This window comes from Penaeus monodon, chromosome 34, assembly GCF_015228065.2.
Source record: "Penaeus monodon isolate SGIC_2016 chromosome 34, NSTDA_Pmon_1, whole genome shotgun sequence".
NCBI lineage: Eukaryota > Metazoa > Arthropoda > Malacostraca > Decapoda > Penaeidae > Penaeus > Penaeus monodon.
Window position 1 is genome coordinate 7523138 of NC_051419.1, and position 207 is coordinate 7523344.

Sequence of the window (207 nt, forward strand, 5' to 3'; positions counted from 1 at the left end):
AAGAAAAGACGTTCCGAATCATAACTCGAAACTTGTATTCTCACCTCGTTCTGCAGTTAACCGTGCCAGGTATAGCTAACTTCAGCCCTAAGCAGCAAGCAACCCTTTTGGAAATGATGATAATAAAAAACATCTTTCTCCCCTAAAATTGCTTCCGGATTAGCTAAGCAAAACGTTTGAAAATCTAAATATCCTTCACTCCTTTCC